The sequence below is a fragment of the Lepus europaeus genome, chromosome 14 (assembly GCF_033115175.1).
Source record: "Lepus europaeus isolate LE1 chromosome 14, mLepTim1.pri, whole genome shotgun sequence".
Taxonomy (NCBI): domain Eukaryota; kingdom Metazoa; phylum Chordata; class Mammalia; order Lagomorpha; family Leporidae; genus Lepus; species Lepus europaeus.
In genome coordinates this window covers 65,690,788-65,709,787 of record NC_084840.1, presented here as the reverse complement: position 1 = coordinate 65,709,787, position 19,000 = coordinate 65,690,788, and the positions used below count along the sequence as shown (strand labels likewise).

At 48.7% G+C, this 19,000-nt stretch overlaps 1 protein-coding gene across 1 annotated transcript in view; it reads right to left on the bottom strand.

Moving 5' to 3' along the window:
- Positions 1–11,984, bottom strand: part of COQ8A (coenzyme Q8A) — a 39,503-nt gene extending 27,519 nt beyond the window's left edge. The window contains exon 1 of the mRNA XM_062210849.1: positions 11,884–11,984. The gene's annotated coding sequence lies outside the window, so the exon portion shown is untranslated. The remainder of the gene's footprint in view (positions 1–11,883) is intronic.
- Positions 11,985–19,000: the final 7,016 nt, after the last annotated feature.

Here is a 19,000-nt window from a genome sequence, read left to right as displayed (position 1 = left end):
GCCCATAATAGCTATGACTCAGGGGAGGAAACGCGATCCAAGTCCCCCCACAAGGGCAGCAGGAAATCAACCACTTGGGCCATCACCTGCTGCCTCCTAGAGCCTGCATTAGCAGGAAGCTGGAATCGGGAGCCAGAGCCAGGACTCAAACGGAGGTACTACAATGTGGGATGTGAATGCTTTAACCAGCAGGCCAAAGGCCTGCCCCAGGATATATAATTTTCTTTACTTATCTTTAAAGATTCATTTGCTTATTTGAAAGTCAGAGTTAAGAGAGAGAGAGAGAGAGAGAGAGAATCTTCGATCTGCAGATACGTAATTTGTAAAACACTGCTCCATACCCCTTCAGTGCTTGTCCAGGCTGGAACGGGCAGAGGGTAAGGCGGCAGATCAGAATGCTATAAATAATGCCTCCCCACGCCCTTAGTAATTAGCACTGTCCTTCATCAGAAGACAACTGCCCTCACGGGCTGCCAGGCAGACAGAACATGGTCATCTTATTTTGGGGAAAGAGGCTCAACTGCTCTTCTTAGAAGAAGGGTGAGAAAATCACTTGGCACAAGCAGGCAGCAGGTCTGCCTGCCTTCCCTAATATCAGCCTCTACATTAAAAGACAGAAATAATCACACTCAGAAAACCACAGGGTCCTACTTTACAGCTATGTAGCTAAGTGCACTGACTACATTTTCTGAACCAAAAATAAAGGCATGTAATAGGAAAATGTCATTCTAGGGCAGGGCTCAGCAAACCATTATCCTAGGGCCAAATCTGGCCCCACTGCCTATTTTTGTAAATAAAGTTTTATTGAAACATGGCCGAAGGCCGGCGCCGCGGCTCAATAGGCTAATCCTCCGCCTTGCGGCGCCGGCACACCGGGTTCTAGTCCCGGTCGGGGCACCGATCCTGTCCCGGTTGCCCCTCTTCCAGGCCAGCTCTCTGCTGTGGTCAGGGAGTGCAGTGGAGGATGGCCCAAGTGCTTGGGCCCTGCACCCCATGGGAGACCAGGAGAAGCACCTGGCTCCTGCCATCGGATCAGCGCGGTGCGCCGGCAGCAGCGCGCCTACCGCGGCGGCCATTGGAGGGTGAACCAACGGCAAAAAGGAAGACCTTTCTCTCTGTCTCTCTCTCTCTTACTGTCCACTCTGCCTGTCAAAAAAAAAAAAAAAAGAAAGAAAGAAAGAAAAGAAACATGGCCATGTTTGTTCATTTGTATACTGTCTACAACTCCATCACTTACTTATGTGCTTATGGCTGCTTTTTTTTCTTTTTGGCTTCAACAACAAAGTAGTTGAAAGAGAGACATATGGCCCACAAAATGCTCAAACAATTACTACCTGGGCTTTTACAGAACATGTTTATTCTATTCTAGGGCAACAGAGTAAAACAAAACAATTATTCCAGGAAATCTGGAAAGGCCAGCAGAGCTGCATCAGAGCAGCCCAATAAGGTTGGCTTTGGGGTGAGGAACCCCCACTACAGCTCTATTCCTGACCTGGAGAGACACTCACCCCACCAGACACAGGGCTACCGAGCTGGAGACAGACCAAGGGAGGGCTGAGGAGATGAACACCTTTTACTGGATTATCCAGGATGAGAGGAAGTGGTCAGGCCTGGGGTAGCGGCAGGGGTGGGGGGAAGGTCAGATGCCACCTTCCTACACATTCCTCTTTCTCCTGCTGCTCAGGAAGCTCACAGCCTTCACTGTTACCACAGCATCCCCTTGCTCTGCCGTCAGTCCATGGCTTGGGCTGCAGCTGATATAAACCCATCTACCATCTAATCATCCCTTCAATTCTGTACTTTCTTAGCGTCCTTAACAAGAGCCCCTTTGCAGGCAAGCTTTGGGTACAGGCAAGTATGTGGGCAATGAGTCACAGGGCTGCACACTGTTGATTCCACTCTAAGCCCTGATGGGATGGTAGTGGCCTCCTGAGGAGCCCGTATGCTGGTCTGTCTGCCCTCGCTGTATCTACAACCCTTTCAACAGCCCAGTGGAGTCATGCCTTGTAAGGGAAGGAGATTCTCAGTTGTCTCCTAGGCTAAGGACTCCATGGTCTCCTGAAAACTGCTTCAGACCATTGGGATTTTTCTTGGAACTGTTTAAAAAGTATCCATTCTGGGGCTGGCACTGTGGCTTAGCAGGTAAGTTGCTGCCTGCACCCCAGCATTCCACATGGGTGCTAGTTCAAGTCCTGACTGCTCTGCTTCCAATCCAGCTCCCTGCTAATGTGCCTGGGAAAGAAGCAGAGGAAGTTCTTGGGCCCTGCACCACATAGGAGAACTGGAAGAAGCTCCTGGCTCCAGACCAGCTCAGCTCTGGCCATTGCAAACTTTTGAGAATGAACCAGGGAGATTTGTCTCTCCCTCTTTAACTCTGCCTTTCAAATAATAAATAAATCTATTAAAAAAAAGAGGACTCATTATTTAAATTATTTGAAAGGCAACAATAGAGGAGGGAGAGATAAATAGATACACAGATAGATAGGTATCTTCCATCTGCTGGTTCACTCCCCAAGGGCCACAATGGCCAGGGTGAAGCCAGGAGCTTCTTCCAGGTCTCCCATGTGGGTGCAGAGGCCAAAGGACTTGGGCCATCCCCCACTGCCTTCCCAGGTGCATTAGCATTAACAGACATATGGGATGCCAGCATTGCAGGCAGAGGCTTAACCTTCTAGGCCACAGTGCTGGCCCCAAATAGTACCCATTCTCATGCTAAGCACACAAGAGCTTGTTGAGTGGTGGGCACTCACTGTCTCCAATAAACTGAACCATGCCCCAAATATTTTTGTTTTGTGAGAAACAGAACCAGCACGACATGGTGAGGATAACCACAGCTGCTTTTGAGAATCAGGCATGTGTCAACTTCTGTAATAAGCAGAACAAAGCACAGAGCTGTGTAATCCATCATGTTTAAAAGGAGGCAGCAGACCCATTTTACTGGTAAGGGAGTTAAGCCACAGACAGGTTAAAAATTTGCCCAAAGTCAAACAATTTCTAAGAAGTAAAGCTAGGATCTGAATTCATCATGGCTCAGGAGCTGTACAACAGGTTAAGAGGAGAAAATGAGAGGTGGGTATTGTGCTGCAGCAGGTTAAGCCAAGGCTTGGGATACTGCATCAAAATACTAGAGTGTTTGGGATATCCATATTTCTTATCAGAGTGCCTGGAAATCCCACCTCTGCTTCTGATCCAGCTTCCTACAAATGTGCTTTTGGGGAGGCAGCAGGCAATAGCCCAAGTACTTAGGTCCCTGCCACCCATATGGGAGATCTCAAGGGAGTTCCTGACACTGGCTTCAACCTGACCCAGTCCTGTCTGTTGCAGGCATTTGCGGAGTAGACTAATAGATGGAACCTGCTGGTGTGTGTGTGTGTATCTTTTGCAGTTGATTTCTCAATAATGTTGCAGTGGATTTGTTTCTGAGAGGAGGAACGTGGTAGGGGCAAGAGGCGCGGAGTCACCACACAGACCCCGGGAGTCAGGTGAAAGCAAGCGGGCTTGAGGCAAGCAGGCTGCAGACTCATTTATTTCAGTTAGTACAACAGCTTAAATAGTCAAGACCAGCCAATCCGGTCAAGGGGTGGTCTATGCCCCAACCAATCACAGCCTGTTGCCAGGCAGGCTCCGTTGCCAGGCAGGCTCTGTTGCCAGGTGGGTTTCAAAGCCATTCCTGAGTAACTGACGCTTGCTTGCCAGCGGCCATCTTGGCATGACCCTCTCATTCCACCACATTTCCCCCTTTTCATTTATTTTTGAGCAATGGGAGGCATGATTCTTGGTCATACCATTGTTGACCCAATTTCCATGTGGTCTCTGTACGCAGCTGTGCTTCTTAGGTTGTCCCCCAGGGGATCTTACCTGTTGTTAACTAACCAGCGCTCAAATCGAGAGACCACAGGATTGCTTGCTCAGAAAGGGGTAGGAATGAGGAATAATGGTTATCAGGAATGGCGTGACCACACTCAGGCTGTGGGCCCTTTGAGTGGCTGACCAGAGTTAGTGGGATACAAAACAGTAACAGATATGGCTATGGGCAGTTTCTCAGGGTAGGATGATAGGACAGGTGTGTCTACTAACAACAGCTGATTCTGATTGGCTGTCAGTTGCAGGCTGTTTCAGGCTGGTACCCAAATGGGCTGTTCCGCATTCTCTGGAAAGACACAAGCATATCCTCAACCTTTGGTTAGCAGAGGGTGTGGTCCTTTCCATTCTGTCGGGATCTTTCCACCTAACCATAGGGGCTGGGGTCTGGGATGGAAAGGATCCCCAGTGTTTATAAGCTGGGCTGATCCCTTGGGAATCAAAAGAGAAAATTGATAGTGAAAAGGACCTCAGTCAAAGAAAGCTGTGGGTCTGAGGGCACATGATTGTTTTTGTAAACGATCTTTAATCGTCCTATGAGTTCTTTCAATGATTGCCTGTCCCTGTGGGTTGTATGGGATACCTGTGGCAGACTGTATGTTCCAAGATTTCAGGAAGGAATTAAATTCCTTGATGTATACGCTGGCCCGTTATCAGTCTTTATGGTCCAGGGGACACCAAGGACCAGCTGTATCTGTGTATCATGTGCCTTTCAAATAAATTTTTTTAAAAAACAGAAAACAAGCAAACAATGTGTTGCTAATGCACCAAACTACAAGACTCTGCCCTCCACCCTTTGGAAGATTAACCTGTTTTTTGGATTCCCTGGGTGTGGTGGCACTGATTCAGGGCGGGACAGGGGAGGTCATAAAAGTAGCAGAAGGCAAAGTTCCAACCTCTGTTGACAGTCCAAAGAGGGACTCAGTGCAGAGAATGAACCTGCATGGGTCCAGGGCTCCAAACCACAAGCACTTCAGAGGGCCCTGAGCAGCTTTTCGTCCTCTGGTAAGCACAGGTAACTGATGGCAGGCAAGACTTCTAAATGCCTGCCAGCCAAGCCCAAAAACTAACATTTCCCACTTGAAACATTTTAAAGTAGCCAGAGTTATGGGTGCTGGTTTATGTCCCAGCTGCTCCACTTCCAATCTAGCTCCCCACTAATGGCCTAAGAAAAGCAGTAGAAAATGGCCCAAGTGTTTGGGTTCCTGCCATCCACGTGGGAGGCCTCAATGAGACTCCAGGCTTTGGCCTGTCTCAGCCCGGGGGAGTGAACCAGCAAAGAGAAGGTATCCCTCTCCCTCTCTCTCTCTCCTTGTAACTCTTTCAAATAAATAAATCTTTAAAAATTTTTAAATACTTGGTTTGGAGAGTGATATTGATGCCATGGTTAAAATGCACAGATTCTCTGGAGTCAGATGACCTGGGTTCAAATACTATCACAGAACTGACTTGCTAGTGCAACCTACAGCAAGTAATGCAAGCTTATTTTGTGTTCATGAGACAGGTAGATTAGATTATCCAGGTATCAGCATTTAGGGCATATAACAGGTGCTCAAAAACTGTTAGTTGAGGCTGGTGCTGTGGCGTAGTGGGTTAAGCTGCCGCATGCAGTGCCGGCATCCCATATGGGCAACAGTTCAAGACCCAGCTGCTTCACTTCCTGTCCAGCTCTCTGCTATGGCCTGGAAAAGCAGTAGAAGATGGCCCAACTCCTTAGGCCCCTGCACCCATGTGGGAGACCTGGAAGAAGCTCCTGGCTTCAGATTGGCGCAGCTCTGGCTGTTGCGGCCAATTGGGGAGTGAACCAGCAGATGGAAGACCTCTCTCTGCCTCTCCTTCTCTCTGTGTGTAACTCTTTCAAATAAATAAGTAAATCTTTTTTAAAAAAAAGAAAAAAACTGTTAGCTGACATGATGATGATTATTACTGCAACCACAGAGATTCTGGAATGAGGTTCTTTTGGGGGGACTAAAAGGAGCATAAATGAGATCAGTGTGGGTAATCCTTTTATTTATATCCTCACTTCTCCATGCTGGGCACAGTAGCACAACTGAGTCAGAGAGGCAGGTGGGGCTGGGGTAGAACAGTGTCACCCTCTCTTGGGGACCAGTGTGGTTTATTTAGCACTGTGTTGTGAGGCCCCTGAAGAAGCAGTTGTTCAAAGTGCTAGCAGCCTCCTCAGAGCACCTCAAATACCTGCTGGCATCCATCCCTCAGAGCAGGGGTGCTCTCTAAGCACCAGGTGAAATGTTGAACACCATGGAAAAAAATAATTTGTTAAACTAATTTATTTATTTGAGAGTTAGAGTTACATAACAAGGGAAGGAGAGACAGAGAGAGATCTTCCATCTGCTGGTTCAATCCCCAAATGGCTGTAACAAATTGGGCTGGGCCAGGTCAAAAGCAGGAGCTTCATCCAGGTCTCCCATGTAGGTAGAGGGGCCCAAGGACTTGGGTATCCTCCAAGGCTTTCCTGGGTGTATTAGCGGGGAGCTGGGTTGGAAGTGGAGCAGCCGGGGCTTGAACTGGAGCCCATATGGGATGCTGGCACTGCAGTCCGCAGCTTTAACCTGCTGAGCCACAGTGCTGGCCCCTAGAGAAATGTTCTGTCTTCAACCATCCTGAACCTCCAAGCATGCACAGTGATAGAGAAGGTACCAGTGGCACCCCCCGTTTAAAAAGGAATTTTTATAAGTTTCCAAGTTGGCTTTTTGCATCTGCTTATGGTACAACAGAACACACAGGCCAGGGAGGAGATGCTGTCATCTCTATTTTTCCTCTATTTCACCTCACTTCTTGTCTGTAAGAAGGCTTAGATGGGGGCAGGTGTTGGTGTAATGGTTAAGCTAATGCTTAGGACACCTGCATCCCATACTGAAGTGCCTGGGTTCAGGCCCCCTCTCTGCTTCTGATTCCAGCTTCCTAATAACGTGCACCCTGGGAGGCAGTGGCTGATGGCTCAAATAGTTGGGTTCTTGCCACCCCCACAGCAGATCCAGACTGAGTTCTGGGCTCCTGGCCTTGCTCTGATGCAATCCTGGTGGTTGCAGGCATTTGGAGAGTGAAACAGCAGATGGAAGGATCTCTCTGTGCCCATCAAATAAAAGATGATGACAAGGACTAAGAGGAAAAAGGGGGAAACAGAAAACAAGCAGTTGTTCCTCAGAAGGCAAGGCCGGCGCTGCGGCTCAATAGGCTAATCCTCCGCCTAGCGGCGCCGGCACACCGGGTTCTAGTCCCGGTCGGGGCACCGATCCTGTCCCGGTTGCCCCTCTTCCAGGCCAGCTCTCTGCTGTGGCCAGGGAGTGCAGTGGAGGATGGCCCAAGCCCTTGGGCCCTGCACCCCATGGGAGACCAGGATAAACACCTGGCTCCTGCCATCGGATCAGCGCAGCGCGCTACCGCGGCGGCCATTGGAGGGTGAACCAACGGCAAAAGGAAGACCTTTCTCTCTGTCTCTGTCTCTCTGTCCACTCTGCCTGTCAAAAAAAAAAAAAAAAAAAAGGCAAAATCTGCCCTGGCCCATTCTCTGTGAGCTCCACCTGACCACAGCAGGGTGCTCAGGCCTTTGCTTGGCTACATGTTGGCCACCAATTTTTTTCAGTTGCAGAAAGATCTGAGATGTTTGCACAGGCGTCTGTCAAACAGTAACCACCTGCGGTTTACTGGGCAATCTGGTGTTACTTTCACCTCCCTCTGAGCTGATACCTGTGCCAAGCAGCAAATGTGCCAGGCACAGAACAAACACTGAGCTTGATGCCAGGCTCTGGGAGTTGATTCACAGCTTCTTTTCATGTCTGCACATGTCATGGCATGGCAGTCCCCAGGACCCATCATCCAGGTCCTCCAGTTCCCGGACACCACATGTGCTACAATGAGAGCTGATGGGGAACACTGACAGCGAGGCCGGGGTTCCAGGCCCAGCTCAGCCACCAACTCCATGTGAACTTGGGCACACACCGGCTCTCCACTTTAGGCCCAAGTTCTGCATTTCCTCATATGTAAAATGAGCAGACTGACCTGCATGATCTCTAGTTCCCAGATTTTAGGATGGAGCCATTTATACCTGGACTGCAGAATGTTGACAAGGAGGACACATCACAGGGCTGCTGGCAGAATTGGGATTTAACAGGGTCAAGAGTGCAGCACTGGCCCCCCTAAGAAAGCAGAGGAGAGAGGGGCAGACCCCCAGCTTCACAAAGGCAGAGACCTGGAAATCCCACAGCTGTTCACTCAGGAAACCCACCTGTGGTAAAGTCCACGGACAGTGCAGAGGCAGCAAGGAAAGGCCAGGACTTGCCCCTTGGATACCAGCAGGAAACTGCTGCCCACTTCCCTTCCACACATGGGTACACACTCACACCAGCAGGAACAGGACCCTGGGAGCACCTAAGACAGAGCTCCAGCCAGACTTGCTCTTCAAGCCCCACCCCACCCCACCTCATCCTGTCCCTCCCACATTAAATAGAGGGCCTCACTCCCTCTCTAGCCCAACAGAAGCAATCAAATGTGAGTGCCCTCCAATTCTCAGCCCCACATCTCAGACCCTCCCTGAGGCTCTCCCTAGTCCCATCTCCTCCCACGATGGCCATGGCCTCCTGCTTCCTTTGCCAGGACCTTGCCCCTGACCTATTTTTTTCCTTCGCCTTCCATCTCTCCTTTCACAAAAGCCTGCTCCCTGAAGCCCATGCCCACTCACAGCTCTCCTGTACCACATGCTAAGAAACCTCCCCTCGACTGCTCACCATGCACCTCCCAACACAGCTAACCCCAAGGATTGGGTGCACTTGCTGTCTTTCCTGCTCCCTCAGTCCACCCTTTAGGAACACCCAATGGCTCAAACCAGTGGGTTCCGGCACCCCTCTCCCCACTACACTCCACAGCCTCTCCTGCTTGTCCCTCATACTTCCCTGAAACTCTCTCCTCCCTTTCCTCTGGCCTCCACTTCCTCTACCTACTCCACAGCCTGGAGGCACTCCCAGGCTGCTCCTTAAACAACCTGCTTCCCCACTATCCGTGCTGTCTCCTGGACTGTGCCAGCCTCCTCTCAGCTTCCTCACTGATATCTCCCTGGGATCTCTCAACCACTTAAACTAATTCTAGAACACACTTAATTATACACATACATACCACATGGCCCCATGACAGTCCCACAGGCAACTATAAAGTGGCAGAGGGGAATTTTGGAGGGAGATGGAATTGTTCTATATCCCTACTATGATCATGGTTATGTGACTATATGCATTTATCAAACTGTGCTCAACTGCACACCCAAAAGGGTAAATTTATTGAATGTGATAATTTAACAGGATGGAAAAATTTAGACCCACCGGTATCTCAACCATATCATGTCTAAAACTAACATCATCATCTTCCTCCAAACCAACTCCTCCTCCTCCCATGCCCTCTATTTTCAGTGACACCATCACCCAGCTCCTCCACCCAGACAGAAATCACAACTGGTCAGCGAGTCCAAAGTTCCACCTGCATGTATCCCCGTGAAGCAACACCTTGAGTTTCAGCTCCCCTAGCCGCCGCCACCACCACCTGAGGCTCAGGCCACCCTCCCCCTGCAGGCCCTGCCCAACTCCAGAAGGAGCAGGGCCCTTGAACTCCTCCACTTCCACCAGCTCGCCTTCCCACGGCTCTTCCAAGTTCCTGGCTGTTGTTTCACAGGAATGCCAGAACTATTTGCAGATGCCACTGTCACATCAAGACGACTCTCCATCTAAATATTCCTGGCTAATTTAACACACAGCTCTTGTTTCAACTGACAAAGATAATGACTCAGTGTCCACGGATTTGATGGAAAATTTTCCTGCCAAGTTTTCAACTTCCCAATAACAGATTTCTGCAAACTCTTGGAGAAAGAAGTGACCTCTCTCCCTGATTGTTTTCAAGAGGCAACAAAGCGTCCCCAAAGTGACCAAGGAGTGTTACAGGAAGTGCTGATATACCCTCCAGCCCCAACTAACAAGAAAAAACAATTTGTACCAAGAGCTTGGGATGTTTTTCCTTGCCCTGGGTAATAATCAGGGTTCAGCTTTTCTGCATAAACATCAGTTTAGGATCTAGAAGTTTGGGGCATAAACACCAGGTTACACTGATGGAAAAAAGTCTAGATTCAGAAGTAAAGTATCTTTCTCTTCACAAAAAGCAATGGCTTGCTGTCTTCAACACTGATGCTTCAACCAACCACAGAAGAACTCCACAAACTACACACACATGCATCCTGCACGACAGTTGTGCATGTAAATATACACATTTGAAATGCAGCCACAAGCCTCCTCCTACATTCCACCACAGAGAGGGAGCTATCTGAGCAAAGAGTGAGGTTGAGTAAAACATCACCTTGGAAAAGCCACTTACGGACAATGCCAGCATTCAGAAAACTTAAACTCGATTGCTCACTACTCAAAAACCAGCCCATGGTGATTTCTTGTACCCATCCCCCCAAACCTTGTAGTCCTCCACTTCTTCAGCACTCCCACCCTGGCCAGCTACTGAAGCCCACCCAGCAGGCACAGGAAATGCTCATGCAGGTTTCACCTTTGCTCCCCCCCCCTTCCCCCAGGTGCACAGGTGAGCTTCCTTTAAAGCCCAATTGCTAAGGCTTCTACCACTGGTTTGCGGCAGGAGGCAGGATGCCTAAACCTCTCAAATACTCCCGAGTATTTCCGGAGAGGTTCCAGAGAGGTCCTTGGCAGCATGGGATGACCATTTTTAGAGTCTTACCTAAGTAGTTATCAACCAGAGGTGATTTTGCCCTCTAGGGCCCACTAGGCAATATCTAGAGACATTTCTGATTATCACAGCTGGGCAGAGTGGGGGGCAGCCTCTCTTCCAAACGAGATAGTCTTCCAACAGTCCTCAGCTGGCATCCATACACGTTCAGCTCCTCTGGCAAGGAGGTGGGCCTGCATGCCCTCCCCTGAACCTTCAAGGCCCAAGTTTTCCAAGGGCTGCAGGCTCAGCCGGGGCTGGGAGGTTGCACATAAGCTTCCCCCCATCAGGAAGCTGACGCCTCTTACCCAGCACCCAGACATGTCCTTGTAGCAATCTCCATTCCTTTTTTTTTTTTTTTTTTTCTTATTTATTTGACAGAGAGAAAGGTCTTCCTTCGTTGGTTCACTTCCCAAATGGCCGCCACGGCCGGCGCGCTGTGCCGATCCAAAGCCAGGAGCCAGGTGTCTCCTCCTGGTCTCCCATGCGAGTGCAGGGCCCAAGCACTTGGGCCACAGCAGAGAGCTGGACTGGAAGAGGAGCAACTGGGACTAGAACCCGGCTCCCATATGGGATGCCGGCGCCGCAGGCGGGGGATTAGCCAAGTGAGCCAGGGCGCCGGCCCCAGCAATCCCCATTCTTAAAAGGCATGGGGGAGCCGCTGCTTCTGGGTAATGAGTGGGGATGAGCCAGGGGAAAGTTCGTGTTTAAGGAATTAAGCCCTAACTATTCACAAGATCCCAAGTGTTGGAGGAGAAAGAGGAACGGCCAAAGAAAAACGAACAGAAGAATGAACCAATGACAATAACAACTCCCTTTCCCAGGTTCCCCAAAACCCCCACCTGTGAAACCCAACAGCTGGTTCGGGTCAAAAGTCAAAGCCTTGACACAAACCTGCAGGCCAGGGCAGCTAAAGGCCCCCAACACACAGTGCAAAGGGTTCAAGTGAAGAGAAACACGACCACGAGAAAGCGAAGCAGGAAAGCTGCTCGGGCCACCGAGAGGGGCGGACAGCGGGCGGCAGTGCGTGTCCCAGGCACTCAAGGCTCCGCACGCCGGCCCTCGTCCCCTCCCCCAGACAGGCCTGGCGGGCTGAGATGGTCACCGGGGTAGGAGACGACGGCAGAGCCGCCACCCTGGCACCTGTGGCGCGCCCCAGAGCTCACGCACGTGAAACTCGCAAAGGGAAGTCGCGCTGTCACTTGAGGAGAATGCAACGCGGGCCCAACCGGGCGACGAGGCCAGGTGCGGCCGCCGTGGACAGAGCCCGGACACGGGGCGGGTGGGTGGCTGCCTTACCCGGCTGCAGGAAGCTGGGTCTGCGGTCACCTTCGCGCGCCCTCCGCGCGCCGGCCGTAGTGCTGGCGACCGACACGCGCTCCGGATCTGTTTACCAACTCGCCCGCGCCCGGGGAGGCCCAGCGCCAGCTAGCCCCGCCCCCGCGGCACTCCCATTGGCTGCGCAGCTGTCGCCGGCCGAACGCCGAGCGGCGCAGGGGAGCGTGCTCGGCCCGTGCTCCCCATCCGCAACCAATCGGGACTGAGGGCAGAGTGGAAGGAACCAATGGGAGGCTGCTCAGAAGGCAGGGCCCCTCCCACTCTGCCCTTCCTCGGCTCCCCGTTGCCCTTTCCCCTGGTTGGAAACTCCAGGCTGGAGGATCTTCTGTGGGACGTGTGCGCTCCACGCGTGCGCCCTGAGCACGGGCCCTTTTCGGAGCTTGGGCGGTGTGCGCGGCGGCCATGGTGTGCCGCGTGCTGGTCACTTGCCTGCTGGTGCTCGCCGGGCCTCCGAGCGGGTCTAGCCAGGAACGGAGGCTGTAGGGGAGCAGGCAGGACTGCAGAGGATCCTACTGCTCTGAGGACCCGGCGAGGCCCGCTCTCTATCCCACCGCGATTCCCAGTTTCCGCGAGGCCCGCTCTCTATCCCACCGCGATTCCCAGTTTCCGCGAGGCCCGCTCTCTATCCCACCGCGATTCCCAGTTTCCACGAAAAGCACTCGGCGGAGGGCAGGGCGCGGCGTCCCGGGCCCTCCTTTATCCTGCCTGGTGCCGCGGCTGCCTGTGTTTGCAGTACGTGGGCGCCATCCTCCAGGGCGTTGGGGGCTCGGGGCAGAGGCGTCCGTGCTCGCCGGCAAGCCTGTTGGGACTGGGAGTAAGACTCTCGCTGACCGCCGCAGACCTGCGCCCGCTGGGGACGCGCACCTGCCGCCCGCCGGCTCCGCCAGCAGGTGCAGCGCTGCCCTCCACTCCCCACAACCCCCAGGAGGGACTCCCCCGCCACGGGGCTCCTCGGTGAGAAGGAAAGTTCGAGCTGAGAGCTGGTAGTGTTCGCTCCGATGATTCTCAAACACCGGCCTGCAGCTCAGCTGTTCGTAGTTCTCATAGAAAGAACAAGGACAGGCCGGCGCCAGGGCTCACTAGGCTAATCCTCCGCTTGCGGCGCCGGCACCTGGGGTTCTAGTCCCGGTTGGGGCGCCGGATTCTGTCCCTGTTGCCCCTCTTCCAGGCCAGCTCTCTGCTGTGGCCCGGGAATGCAGTGGAGGATGGCCCAAGTGCTTGGGAGACCAGGAGGAAGCACCTGGATCCTGGCTTCAGATCGGTGCAGCGTGCCAGCCGCAGCGCACCGGCTGTAGCGGCCATTTGAAGAGTGAACCAACGGAAGGAAGACCTTTCTCTCTCTCTCTCTCTCTCTCTCTCTCTCTCTCTCTCTCTCTCTCTCTCTCTCTCTCTCTCACTGTCTAACTCTGCCTGTCAAAAAAAAAAAAACAAAAGAACAGGCCAGCGCTGTGGCTCACTAGGCTAATCCTCCGCCTTGCGGCGCTGGCACACTGGGTTCTAGTCCCGGTTGGGGCACCGATCCTGTCCCGGTTGCCCCTCTTCCAGGCCAGCTCTCTGCGGTGGCCAGGGAGTGCAGTGGAGGATGGCCCAGGTGCTTGGGCCCTGCACCCCATGGGAGACCAGGAGAAGCACCTGGCTCCTGCCATCGGATCAGCGCGGTGCGCCGGCCGCAGCGTGCTCCCTCGGCGGCCATTGGAGGGTGAACCAATGGCAAAGGAAGACCTTTCTCTCTGTCTCTCTCTCACTGTCCACTTTGCCTGTCAAAAATAAAAATAAATAAATAAATTAATTAATTAATTAAAAAAAAAAAAAAGAACAAGGACAGCTGGATGAGCTTTTCATAAAATTCAAGCCAAAGACTGGCCCTGAACTCTGAGACGTCTCCTTTAATATCATTACAGCACCTGGAAAATTTCAAAGTTAGCTGTGCTCTATGTTGATGACTACATGGGGTGGGGGTGGGGTGGCTGTGGTAGTAATGTATCACAACGACATCCAGAAGGGAACCTGACTTCCCAGTTCCTCCTGACCACCTGGAGCTTGACTTCCTGGAGTCTGATCTGGGTTTGTTACAAGTGAGTGCAGTGAGGGTGAACGGAACTGGCAGCCCTGTAGCAGGCTTCCACACCACGGCGTTCTTAGAAAAGACCAAGGGCGTGTAGTGCTTCCTCCTACACTGCCTGCACCCCTCCAGCGGCCCGTGGGGAAATGAGGTCCCGGCTCCTTCTTACTTGTATATTAAAAACTGTACCCCCCAGGCTGCAGCTGCGTGAGGGTGGGATTTTGAACAGCTTCTGCTTCTACTGCTCAAAGTGGGAGACCAGGAGGAAGCACCTGGCTCCTGGCTTCGGATAGGCGGGCCGTAGTGGCCATTTGGGGGGTGAACCAACGGAAAGGAAGACCTTTCTCTCTGTCACTCTCTCTCACTGTCTAACTTTATCTGTCAAATAAATAAACAAAAGGATCCTTACATTTTACAAATACATATAAAATTATTTTCAGAATAATCTGATATGTAGGATTATCTCTAAAATATTACAGAGCTGGAGAAATGAATGTATCACGAGTTAATAACAGTGGAAGGGGAATGATGGGCATGTTGGAGTTCACTATATGATTCCCTACATATGTTGTAATTCTCCATAATAAAAAGGTCTTTTTTTTATTTATTAAACTTTTATTTAATGAATATAAATTTCCAAAGTATAGCTTATGGGTTACAATGGCTTCCCCCCTCCCATAACTTCCCTCCCGCCCGCAACCCTCCCCTTTCCCGCTCCCTTTCCCCTTCCATTCATGTAAAGATTCATTTTCAATTCTCTTTGTATACAGAAGATCAGTTTAGTATATATTAGGTAAAGATTTCAACATTTTGCCCATATAGCAACATCAAGTGAAAAAACTACCATTGGATTACTAATTATAGCATTAAATAGCAATGTACAGCACATTAAAGACAGAGATCCTACATAATTATTTTTTTCAAATTAATTAATTTTCTATGCCATTTCCATTTTAACACCAGGTTGTGTGTTTTTTTTTTCTTTTTTTTTTTTCATTTCCAATAGCTAAGACCTGGAACCAACCCAAATGCCCATCAACAGTAGACTGGATAAAGAAATTATGGGACATGTACTCCATAGAATACTATACAGCAGTAAGAAACAACCAAACCCAGTCATTTGCAACAAGATGGAGCAATCTGGAAAACATCATGCTGAGTGAATTAAGCGAGTCCCAAAGAAACAAATAGCATTTGTTTTCCCTGATCGGTGACAACTGAGCGCCAAAGGGGAAACCTGTTAAGTGAAATGGACACTATAAGCAACAATGAACTGATCAGCTCCTGTCCTGACTTTAGATGTACAATGTAATACTTTATCCTTTTTAGTATTTGTTGTTATTGTTGTTGTTCTAGTACTATTGGTTGAACTCAGTAATTAACACACAATTATTCTTAGGTGTTTAAATTTTAACTGAAAAGTGATCCCTGTTAAATCTAAGAGTGGAAAAAGAGAGGGAGGAGATGAACAATTTGGAACATGCTCAATCGGACTAGCCGCAAATGGTGGAGTTAGAAATGTGCCAGGGGATTCCAACACAATTCCATCAAGATGGCATGTACCAATGCCATCGCACTAGTCCAAGTGATCAATTTCAGCTCACAATTGATAGCTCTGATAGGTCTAAGAGTCAAAGAGATCACACAAACAAGACAAGTATCTGCTAATACTAACTGATAGAATCAAAAAGGGAGAGAAAGATCCAACATGGGAAGTGGGATACACAGCAGACTCATAGGATGGCAGATGTCCTAAACAACACTCTGGCCTCAGAATCAGCCCTCAAGGCATTCAGATCTGGCTGAAGAGCCCATGAGAGTATAGCAGGCATGGAAAGCCAAGATATCATGGAAAAAAAAAAAAAGACCTAAATGAATGATCTCTGTGAGTGAGATCCTAGTGGAAAGAACGGGGCCATCAAAGAAGGAGGTACCCTTCTCCGAAGGGAGGAGAGAACCTCCACTTTGACTATGACCCTATCGGAATAAGATCAAAGTCAGCGAACTCTAAAGGCTTCCATAGCCCTGGCAACTCATGACTAGAGCCTAGGGAGATTACTGACGCCATGAACAGGAGTGTCAAATTGTTAAGTCAGCAACAGGAGTCACTGTGTACTTACACCCCATGTGGGATCTGTCCCTAATGTGTCGTCTAAAGCCAAGTGATGCTATGACTGGTACTGAAACAGTATTTTTATACTTTGCGTTTCTGTGTGGGCGCAGACTGATGAGGTCTTTGCTAATTATATACTGAAGTGATCTTCTGTATATAAAGAGAATTGGAAATGAAAAAAGGTCTTTAAAAAAAAAAGCTGCAGGGGCCGGTGCTGTGGCATAGTGAGCTAAGCCTCTGCCTGTGGTACCAAAATCCCATATGAGTGTTGGTTTATGTCCTGTCTGCTCCTCTTCCGATCCAGTTTTCTGCTATAGTCTGGCAAAGCATTAGAAGGTTGCCCAAGTGTTTGGGCCCCTGCACCCACATTGGAGACCCAGAGGAAGCTCCTGGCTCCTGACTTCAGATCGACGCAGCTCCCACCATTGAGGACATCTGGGGAATGAACCAGCAGCTTGAAGACTTCTCTCGCTGCCTCTCTCTGTAACTCTACCTCTCAAATAAATAAATAAAATCTTTAAAAAAAAAAAGCTGCAAAGAAAGTGCAGATTACAGATAACATCAATAATATGTGCAGGTGAATAATAAGAAACTGAGTAACAATCATTATACTTGGTCAGCCTCACTACAAGGTAAGAACAAGGGCAGGTGTAACTACAGCTGATAGGACAACAGCCACAGAATTAGCAAGGAAACCTCTTTCAGAAACCTGATTTCATTCACCGTTAACTTATTCGAGTGTCTACAGTGCCTTAAGACATTAGTTAATGATCATAGAATGCCATCTTAATTAACAAGACATTTTTTCAAATTTATCTTAAAACTTCAACTGTGTGTCTCTTTCCTAATGGACATCATATATTAATGCAATTATAAGCATTATACACAATCAAACAAATGTGCAGGTACACTTGCATAGATTAGATGACATATGTGTTCTCCCAGTAGCCAAGGTGGCCATGCATGGGGCTCTCAGATGAGAACATGGGATCCCATGATCTCCCTCTGACCTCCAAACTCCTTTAATAACAGAGGCAGCAGACACATATATGTCCTTCCCCCTCAGCTGAATCATCCTCATGCATATCACAAGCCTGGTGAAATCACTTTCACTCATCGCCCTCATCCTCATTTATGCTCCCATTCTCAGAAAGACTGCAGGAAGAATCTCTTGTATTCATTGTCCACCTTTTTTCACCCATTCTACCTAAACCATTATAGTTAGGCTTTGCAAACACACGCGTCTCTAAAACTGCTCACCAGAGTCCTTCGTGTTGTCGAATCAAACGGTCAGTTCTAGGATCTCATCTGAAATTATCAGCTACATTTGACACAGTGGATTAATCCCTCCTTCTCCCGCATGGGCTGCCTGGGATGATAATTTACATCCTGTAACATCCTACTTTGGATTAACACTAACTTAATCTCAGGAATATGTAAAAACTTTGCTCCTGTATAGCTCCATTCTCCACTCTCTTTTCTGCTGTTCTTTTCATATGAATTACATTTTTAGTCATTTTACAGACTTCACTACAGTTTGTAAGTATTGCTTATACAGTTGGTTTTTAAATCAGACAGGAGGAAAACATTTTCATTTTTACTCCCTTTTAAAATTTACCTGTGTACTTTCCTTTACCAATGTTCTTTGTGTGGATTTTAGTTACTGTCTCCTGGCTTTTTATTTTGTTTCAATCCAAAGGACAACCTTTATTTCTTACAGGGAACACCTGCTAGTGATTACTTCCCTTAGCTTTTGTTTATCTGCAAATGTCTTCCTGTTTTGTTTGTTTTTGGTTCACTTTTTGATAATTGTATTTTATGGGCTGTAATGTGATGCTTCAATACACAGATGCAATGAGTAATGATCAGATCAGGGTAATTGGCATATGCACCACCTCTGACTTTTATCATTTCTTTATGATTAGAACACTCAAAATCCTCTCTATTAGCTATTTTGAAATACACAACTAATTGTTCTCAACATAGTTACCCTACTGAGAAAAAACATTTTAGTCCTTAACTGACATGTAGTAATTGTGTGGGACAGTGAGACGGTTCAATACATGTATACAATGTTTAATGATCAAATCAGGGTAATTGGCATGTGTCACCTGAGACATATCCTTACTTTGTGTTGGAAATATTTGAAATAATTTCTACTCCCTACTTTGAAATAGTGAATTAGTTACTGTCAATCCTAACTATCCTACTGTGTTATAGAACATAAAAAATTATGCCTTGTCTCCAACTGCATTCCTGTCCCATTAACTGTCTTCCCTCCATCTCACCCTTACCCACACCCTTCCCACACTCTAGTAATCACTGCTCATCTCTGCTTCTTTGAGATCAACTTTTTAGCTTCCACATATAAGTGAGATCATGCAGAATTTGTCTCTCTGTGCCTGACATAATTCATTTAGCAGTGTTCTCTAGTTCCATTCATGGTACTGCACATGATAGGATTTCATTTTATACAGCCAAATAATATTCTACTGCTTATATCCACCACATTTGCTTTATCCATTCAACTACGATTGGACATCTATGTTGATTCCATATGTTGACTGTTGTGCTGCTATAAACATTAGTACAGCTATCTCTTCAACATACTGACTTCAAGTGAATATCTTCATTTCTGAAAGACAGTTTTGCTGGATATAGTATACTTAGTAGACCAGTTATTTTTTTCTTTGCATCAAATATCTCATGTCACATTTTCTAGCATCCATAGCTTCTTACTGATGAGAAATCAGGTGTTAATTATATTGAGGATCCTATTACATGATTTGTTTTTTTCCTGCTATTTTCTAGATTTTCTCTTTGCCTTTGGCATTGGACAGTTTGATAATCATTCATCTAGGTATGAATCTACCTGAGTTTCTCCTATTTCAAGTTCAGTGTGC